The following is a 9,676-nucleotide window of genomic DNA, read 5'->3' on the forward strand; positions in this document are numbered from 1 at the left end:
TTATTCTCACCCCCGAACATCTTTAATTGCAAGTCTTAAACACGATAATTATGCAAATCTTTTTGAAACAATAGAATCGCTCATAGGGGCCTTCATTTGTCACATCTTCTTGTAACATAACATAAGGTAGAGTACAAACTATTTATGCAAATGAATCAACTTATTTCAAACATGACATGACGCGTGGAACAAGTTAGCCCTAAAGTCTTAGAAACCGTCCCCCACGAGCGTATTATTTATTAAACATACCGATCTTCCAAAGAAGGGAATAAGAACTAGAACCTTGCTATTTTGAGATCTTTCGTGTCTAGCTATTACATTCTATGTTATCTTGCTTCATGATATAGACACATTTTCCTATTTGATCTCAATTTAGTTTTTACTTAGTTTTTGTTCTTAGCTTTGTTAGTTAGTTTTGCTTGTTGTAGCTTGTATATAGTTGTGCTTTGTATTTTTATTTGATGTAATATTTGTTTAACTCCTTGGTAAACAAAAAAAATGAGCCAAAAAAAAAAAAAAATACGAAAAAAAAATACAAAAAAAAAATGAAAAAAATACAAATAGAAAAAAAGACAACTACCCATTTTTAGTATTGTTCATTTTGTTTATGTAAGTGTCTTTGTAGTTATTTGTGTGTTTTGTAAATCAAAGGCTAGTTGTTTTCAAAAGTCATTCGGAAAATTTTGTAATAATTTTCGACAAATTTTTGATAGAAGTCTAGTATTTACTATTTAGTATGTGTTATGTGAAGTTTCATATGTGTTTATTTTTGTTTGGAGAAGTTAAGTTTTGATCATATGTGAAGTTTGAACTTTATTTTTGTTGATTTAGTCTTTAAAAGTCGTTAAGAAAAAAAAATGTTTTGAAAAGTCGGATATTATCGCAATCATAAAATGCGAATATGGTTAGATGTTTTTAGTATTTCCTTCATTGTGTTTTTATAGATTTTTTGTTAGTAGCTCAAACATTTGTATATTTAATTTTATCTTTGGGGTTTTATTGTCTAAAAAAATGGTAAAAAAAAGTAAAAAAAAAAATGAAAAAAAACGGAAAATAGAAAAAAAAAGAAAAAAAAAATGAAAAGGGCCGGGCCAAGCGAGTTGCATTCTTTTTTTCTTTTATTAGATATTTAGATTAGATTTCTTTTTATATATTCTAATTCCGTTTTGATGTATTTTTATGCGAGAATTCATATTTTGTTAGTAACTATAATAGCACAACATGATTATATTTTGCTCGAGCGTTCACTTTACATGGATCACATTTTGATTGGAGCACTAGTACATTTAGATGATTGTAGTTTTGTCAACCTTTATATATAGCTCGTTTCTCTTTTGTCCTTTAGATTCGAGTTATTTTTCTTGGTATTGTTCCTCAATTTGGAAGAGAGTTGTGACTAGTGAGTGGTATGCAAAGGGGGGACAACCTCTTGTGATGTGAAGGCTAGATCGGACCACAAATAGTGTCATGTGCGTCATATTAGTGAAGTATGCATAAATAGCTTTGTATCTCTTTCATATGTGTCTATTTGTTAGAAGTGTAACAAAAGTTCGTCTCTTAAAGTGATTCTTAAATCTAAAATGAAGGTTTTTATTTCTAAACAGTGTTGTTTTGATTTGCTACCGAAGATGTTCATTCTTTTTATATTGTTTGTTTTGTTATTCTCGTTTTCTTCTGTTCTTGTTTTCCTTGAGGACAAGGAAATGTTCAAGCTTGGGAGAGGATGCTTTATTTATTTTATTTTTCATCATTTCATTTTTTTTTTCATTTAGGATATTTTTTTGCATTGTATTTGGTTAATTCTATGTTTTTATATGTAAAAAAAAAACAATTTTTTTAGCATTCTCATGTTGCATTAGTATGATAATTTTGTGTTTAGTAGGTACTTTATGTTTATTTAGTTAGTTTATGTTTGTGGAAATTTCACATGTTAGGCTTAGTGGCTATATTGCTTGTCTACATTTTGTTGAAATTTATAATTTCCGGTTTTTTGTTTCAACAATTCGAAATAAGTTGGATTTTTTTTGCATGATCATTATGCCGGTGTCTTAGTTGCAACTCACATAATTTTGGTCAAGTTTTTTATGAAGTATTTGAATTTTTTTTTACCAGTCTTGATAAATTTGCAATTGTCGTATTTTTATTTTTGTTGTTTTTTTCGGTTTGACTTTTCCTTATTGTTTTCCTTGAGGACAAGAAAATGTTAAACTTGGGGGATTTTGATAGCTTGATTATTTGTATATATTTTAGCAATCGTTTTCTTTTCCTTTTTGCATTTTTTATATTCTTTTTGCATTAAATCGTTAGATTTATTCTTATGAATATTTTTATTCGTTTAAACAATTTTTGTGTAGATTTGTACGAGCAAGATGGTATTTTGGAGCATTGTTAAAACCACATTGAATGCCTTGCAACTGTGATTGAAATCACATAGCAAAATCCGGGAGCGAAAAGAAAAATAAAGCGGTATAAATTAATTTTTCGGATTTTAACAGCTTTGCGCGGCTTTCTTCAAGCAATCAAACGGAGGGGCAAACAATGTCCGATTGAGCTGAAATTTTACGAGAATCTTACCAACTCGTTGATCTTCAATCTCACAAAAAATGAGCTGATTCGGACATATTTTGGTCGGGTTCTTGGTCTGATGAGCAACAAGGAAGATTGATGCCATATTTAGTTTTGGCAGCCCAATATATGCATATATGCAGACTTAATATTGCAGCCCGTTTCTTAAATTCAACAGCCCAAGTGTATTTTCCAGCAGCCTATTACAATTAAACAATTAAGTGAAGCCCATTTTATATTTTGGTGTTGGAGTATGGCATCTCATGGCAGCAAGGAGCAAAAAATGAAACAGAAGCATCACATTTTACAATTCGCCGGCAGTTGAGTGGCGAGATGCGGCGCAAGAGGGAGACTGATTCTCTCTTTTGTGTTATCTCTTTATTTTTCTTTCTATATTTTTGGAACATTGCATTTATGATTTCACAATCATAATTGTTAATGAGTTATTTATCTTTTTAATTAGATTAGGTTTGGTTAATTTTTGTATTAATACTTGAATTATGGATGGAGTTTTTGGAGCAACAAGAAGTGACGTTTTCAAAAAGCTTTGTTATCTTCGTTTCGTAATCGGTATTGGTATAATTTCTATCATTTTTATTGTTATTATTATTTTGTCTAGTTAGTTTTTATTTTCAATATTGGGTGAATCAATGTAACAATTAATTGATTAGAAATAGTTTTGTATGGTTTTGATGGCATGCTATGAAATATTTTCTAGTAAAACATCTATTTATGTTCATATGTCTTTAATCATGAGTTTAGATATGTGAATGTTTAATTAGTTGGTTAATTTCTTGATTACGTAATAGATCATCAAATTAACAAGTGACAAATGGTTCTTGTGATTGCTTATCTTTCACACAATCATGAAGATATTTTCTCCAATATGGTAGTGAAACATTTTGACTCCTCTTGGATTTGGTGACTTTTAAATCTTAATGCTAGTTAATTTTCATTAATTACATGCTTCATGAAAATTGTGACTTTAACTAAGAAAATGTGTTATGAGCTTCTCTAACCATTATATTAACTAAGAAAAGTCTAGGTGATCTCAAGCTTCTTAGATTGCTATAGTCAAATTAGTACTCATTAAACCCATTGCACCACAAAATTATGATTATTAGTCAAATAGTTGAACTTGCGATTTATCCCGATATTGGAACGTTTTATTTTATAGATTTTGTATTTTCCATTTTTGTTATTTTTGTAAAATAGTTTTTATCGCATTTAACATTTTGAAAACCCCCAATATCATTTTATATTTTTATTTCGTAGAAACTGAATGCATAGATTTGATTCGAATCAATCTCTGTGGATTCGATCCCTATTACCGCTACTATAATTCATGTTGTATGTCGTCGTATTTAGGTTTTTTTTTATTTGGTGGTCCCCGACAACCACCAAATTTTTGGCGCCGTTGCCGGGGATTGGTCATTTTGATCGATTTTTTTTTCTATGCTAAGGTTTCTATATGTTTATTTTTTTATGTCTTTCTTTTATTTTTGTTTTTGTTCTCATGTATTTTTTTAGGTTGTATATATAGTCACATTTTTAGTTTGCATTTTAGCTCATATTCAATCGAAAATTCCCAAAAAAAAAAGTTTATTATCTATAGAGTTTTCAATTCAGCATTGCATTTAGCTTAAGTTTTGCATGCACATTTTTTTTTCTTTCTCTCATTTTTATCTAAAACCAAAAAATATTTTAGTTTGTTTTTTTTTTCAATTTTTTTTATGGCATAACATTTAGTTTAGGTTCATTCTCATGCATTTTTGTTGTCTCTTTATTCTCACCCCCGAACATCTTTAATTGCAAGTCTTAAACACGATAATTATGCAAATCTTTTTGAAACAATAGAATCGCTCATAGGGGCATTCATTTGTCACATCTTCTTGTAACATAACATAAGGTAGAGTACAAACTATTTATGCAAATGAATCGACTTATTTCAAACATGACATGACGCGTGAGACAAGTTAGCCCTAAAGTCTTAGAAACCGTCCCCCACGAGCGTATTATTTATTAAACATACCGATCTTCCAAAGAAGAGAATAAGAACTAGAACCTTGCTATTTTGAGATCTTTCGTGTCTAGCTATTACATTCTATGTTATCTTGCTTCATGATATAGACACATTTTCCTATTTGATCTCAATTTAGTTTTTACTTAGTTTTTGTTCTTAGCTTTGTTAGTTAGTTTTGCTTGTTGTAGCTTGTATATAGTTGTGCTTTGTATTTTTATTTGATGTAATATTTGTTTAACTCCTTGGTAAACAAAAAAAGTGAGCCAAAAAAAAAAAATACGAAAAAAAAATACAAAAAAAAATGAAAAAAATACAAATAGAAAAAAAGACAACTACCCATTTTTAGTATTGTTCATTTTGTTTATGTAAGTGTCTTTGTAGTTATTTGTGTGTTTTGTAAATCAAAGGCTAGTTGTTTTCAAAAGTCATTCGGAAAATTTTGTAATAATTTTCGACAAATTTTTGATAGAAGTCTAGTATTTACTATTTAGTATGTGTTATGTGAAGTTTCATATGTGTTTATTTTTGTTTGGAGAAGTTAAGTTTTGATCATATGTGAAGTTTGAACTTTATTTTTGTTGATTTAGTCTTTAAAAGTCGTTAAGAAAAAAAAATGTTTTGAAAAGTCGGATATTATCGCAATCATAAAATGCGAATATGGTTAGATGTTTTTAGTATTTCCTTCATTGTGTTTTTATAGATTTTTTGTTAGTAGCTCAAACATTTGTATATTTAATTTTATCTTTGGGGTTTTATTGTCTAAAAAAATGGTAAAAAAAAGTAAAAAAAAAAAATGAAAAAAAACGGAAAATAGAAAAAAAAAGAAAAAAAAAATGAAAAGGGCCGGGCCAAGCGAGTTGCATTCTTTTTTTATTTTATTAGATATTTAGATTAGATTTCTTTTTATATATTCTAATTCCGTTTTGATGTATTTTTATGCGAGAATTCATATTTTGTTGGTAACTATAATAGCACAACATGATTATATTTTGCTCGAGCGTTCACTTTACATGGATCACATTTTGATTGGAGCACTAGTACATTTAGATGATTGTAGTTTTGTCAACCTTTATACATAGCTCGTTTCTCTTTTGTCCTTTAGATTCGAGTTATTTTTCTTGGTATTGTTCCTCAATTTGGAAGAGAGTTGTGACTAGTGAGTGGTATGCAAAGGGGGGACAACCTCTTGTGATGTGAAGGCTAGATCGGACCACAAATAGTGTCATGTGCGTCATATTAGTGAAGTATGCATAAATAGCTTTGTATCTCTTTCATATGTGTCTATTTGTTAGAAGTGTAACAAAAGTTCGTCTCTTAAAGTGATTCTTAAATCTAAAATGAAGGTTTTTATTTCTAAACAGTGTTGTTTTGATTTGCTACCGAAGATGTTCATTCTTTTTATATTGTTTGTTTTGTTATTCTCGTTTTCTTCTGTTCTTGTTTTCCTTGAGGACAAGGAAATGTTCAAGCTTGGGAGAGGATGCTTTATTTATTTTATTTTTCATCATTTCATTTTTTTTTTCATTTAGGATATTTTTTTGCATTGTATTTGGTTAATTCTATGTTTTTATATGTAAAAAAAAAACAATTTTTTTAGCATTCTCATGTTGCATTAGTATGATAATTTTGTGTTTAGTAGGTACTTTATGTTTATTTAGTTAGTTTATGTTTGTGGAAATTTCACATGTTAGGCTTAGTGGCTATATTGCTTGTCTCCATTTTGTTGAAATTTATAATTTCCGGTTTTTTGTTTCAACAATTCGAAATAAGTTGGATTTTTTTTGCATGATCATTATGCCGGTGTCTTAGTTGCAACTCACATAATCTTGGTCAAGTTTTTTATGAAGTATTTGAATTTTTTTTTTACCAGTCTTGATAAATTTGCAATTGTCGTATTTTTATTTTTGTTGTTTTTTTCGGTTTGACTTTTCCTTATTGTTTTCCTTGAGGACAAGAAAATGTTAAACTTGGGGGATTTTGATAGCTTGATTATTTGTATATATTTTAGCAATCGTTTTCTTTTCCTTTTTGCATTTTTTATATTCTTTTTGCATTAAATCGTTAGATTTATTCTTATGAATATTTTTATTCGTTTAAACAATTTTTGTGTAGATTTGTACGAGCAAGATGGTATTTTGGAGCATTGTTAAAGCCACATTGAATGCCTTGCAACTGTGATTGAAATCTCATAGCAAAATCCGGGAGCGAAAAGAAAAATAAAGCGGTATAAATTAATTTTTCGGATTTTAACAGCTTTGCGCGGCTTTCTTCAAGCAATCAAACGGAGGGGCAAACAATGTCCGATTGAGCTGAAGTTTTACGAGAATCTTACCAACTCGTTGATCTTCAATCTCACAAAAAATGAGCTGATTCGGACATATTTTGGTCGGGTTCTTGGTCTGATGAGCAACAAGGAAGATTGATGCCATATTTAGTTTTGGCAGCCCAATATATGCATATATGCAGACTTAATATTGCAGCCCGTTTCTTAAATTCAACAGCCCAAGTGTATTTTCCAGCAGCCTATTACAATTAAACAATTAAGTGAAGCCCATTTTATATTTTGGTGTTGGAGTATGGCATCTCATGGCAGCAACTGCAAGGAGCAAAAAAAGAAACAGAAGCATCACATTTTACAATTCGCCGCAGTTGAGTGGCGAGATGCGGCGCAAGAGGGAGACTGATTCTCTCTTTTGTGTTATCTCTTTATTTTTCTTTCTATATTTTTGGAACATTGCATTTATGATTTCACAATCATAATTGTTAATGAGTTATTTATCTTTTTAATTAGATTAGGTTAGGTTAATTTTTGTATTAATACTTAGATTATGGATGAAGTTTTTGGAGCAACAAGAAGTGACGATTTCAAAAAGCTTTGTTATCTTCGTTTCGTAATCGGTATTGGTATAATTTCTATCATTTTTATTGTTATTATTATTTTGTCTAGTTAGTTTTTATTTTTAATATTGGGTGAATCAATGTAACAATTAATTGATTAGAAATAGTTTTGTGTGGTTTTGATGGCATGTTATGAAATATTTTCTAGTAAAACATCTATTTATGTTCATATGTCTTTAATCATGAGTTTAGATATGTGAATGTTTAATTAGTTGATTAATTTCTTGATTACGTAATAGATCATCAAATTAACAAGTGACAGATGGTTCTTGTGATTGCTTATCTTTCACACAATCATGAAAATATTTTTTCCAATATGGTAGTGAAACATTTTGACTCCTCTTGGATTTGGTGACTTTTAAATCTCAATGCTAGTTAATTTTCATTAATTACATGCTTCATGAAAATTGTGACTTTAATTAAGAAAATGTGTTATGAGCTTCTCTAACCATTATATTAACTAAGAAAAGTCTAGGTGATCTCAAGCTTCTTAGATTGCTATAGTCAAATTAGTACTCATTAAACCCATTGCACCACAAAATTATGATGATTAGTCAAATAGTTGAACTTGCGATTTATCCCGATATTGGAACGTTTTATTTTATAGATTTTGTATTTTCCATTTTTGTTATTTTTGTAAAATAGTTTTTATCGCATTTAACATTTTGAAAACCCCCCATATAATTTTATATTTTTATTTCGTAGAAACTAAATGCATAGATTTGATTCGAATCAATCTCTGTGGATTCGATCCCTATTACCGCTACTATAATTCATGTTGTATGTCGTCGTATTTAGGTTTTTTTTTTTTTTAATTTGGTGGTCCCCGACAACCAACAAATAGCCTCCAATCGAGCTACTAGAGCATAAACCTCAGTGTAGTTAAGACCCTCAATTTTTCTAAACCCGCGAACCACCAATCTAGCTTTATTACGCACTATAACCCCTGAATCATCCTGCTTATTTCGATAGACCCGACATGTGTTAAGAGACTTTTTGCCCTTTGGTAACTCAACCAAAGTCCAAACCCCGAGCTTTTCAAATCTATTTAACTCTTCATGCATAGCATCTCCCCAACTAGGCTCATTCAAGGCCATTTCAATATTCTTAGGCTCTATTTGAGAGATAAAGCAAGAATAGAGACATGCATTAACATCTCCACTCTGACTTCTAGTTTTAACTCCATCGACCAGCTGACCAATGACGTTTTCGATCAGATGATCGCGTTGAATTCTTGAGGGTATCTCCTGGCCGATATCATTGGGAGAAACAGGAACATTGTGAATGTTGAAAACTCCATCATTTGCTGATTGTTCAACATTAGATGAATCTGCTACAAACTCATTAGCAATCTCCTCAGGAAAGAGTAGTTCCATAAAAGTTGAAGTGACAGCGGAAGTATCTCTAGACATGAACTCTCTTTCAATAAAAGTTGAAGTGACAGGGTAATAGGTGTAGCATCAGCATCAGGGGTATCATTTTGAGCTGAAGATTTTGGACTATCAAGTGGAACAGATGGCTCCCCTTCAGGTGCAGCAGATGACTCCTCCACAGATGGTGAAGAGGATACCGTTTGAGGTCTGTACACAACTTCGTCGTCTTCTTCTTCAGATACAATCTTTGAACCAGAGGAAGATCCAGATGAACTATCCGAAGACACATTTATGGACTTGAAGAGAGATGTGTAATCAAATAACCAATCCGGACCCACTCGAGCATCTGTTTCATTTTCCTCCAACCAGCGCACATCATAGGATTCCATAATTTGCTTCGTCTTCTTGTTGTAGACCCTATATGCGGTGTGTGCAGCATACCCTACGAAATAACAATCATCACCCTTGACATTAAACTTTGGGTTGGACTCCAGGTGAAGAAGGGTGCAAGGGCAGCCAAATATGCAGAAATGACTGACTGAATGCTTATGACCATATAGAATCTCATATGGCGTCTTCATCCGAGCTTTGTTGATCAACACACGATTCTAAACGTAGCAAGTAGTGTTAATTGCCTCAGCCCAAAAGAAGACGGGTAACTTGGAATCACACAACATCGTCCTTGCAACGTCTTTTAAAGTTCTATTTCTCCTTTCAGCAACACCATTTTGTTGAGGTGTGTGAGCAGAGATGTATTGACGAACGATCCCTTTTTCTGTGCAAAAATGATCAAGAACAGAGTTCTTGAATTCTGTTA

The sequence above is a fragment of the Lactuca serriola genome, chromosome 5 (assembly GCF_051521515.1).
Source record: "Lactuca serriola cultivar US96UC23 chromosome 5, Lser_US96UC23_V15, whole genome shotgun sequence".
NCBI lineage: Eukaryota > Viridiplantae > Streptophyta > Magnoliopsida > Asterales > Asteraceae > Lactuca > Lactuca serriola.